Source organism: Trichechus manatus, unplaced genomic scaffold, assembly GCF_000243295.1.
Source record: "Trichechus manatus latirostris isolate Lorelei unplaced genomic scaffold, TriManLat1.0 scaffold00139, whole genome shotgun sequence".
In the NCBI taxonomy this organism is placed as follows: domain Eukaryota; kingdom Metazoa; phylum Chordata; class Mammalia; order Sirenia; family Trichechidae; genus Trichechus; species Trichechus manatus.
The window spans coordinates 1,694,694-1,694,959 of record NW_004444075.1 but is presented as its reverse complement, the minus strand read 5'-3'; positions in this window follow the sequence as shown (position 1 = coordinate 1,694,959).

Sequence of the window (266 nt, the reverse complement as noted above, 5' to 3'; positions counted from 1 at the left end):
AACCCCTACCAGTACAAGTTCTAGTACGTGGTGAATTCCTCACCTTTCAAACACATGATGTTTGTCCTCATTGTGCTCAACACACTCTGCTTAGCCATGCAGCACTATGAGCAGTCTAAGATGTTTAATGACACCATGGACATTCTGAAAATGATCTTTACTGGGGTGTTCACCCTGGAAATGGTTGTGAAAGTCATTACTTTTAAACCTAAATGCTATTTCACTGATGCTTGGAACAGTTTTGATGCCTTAATTGTTGCTGGTAG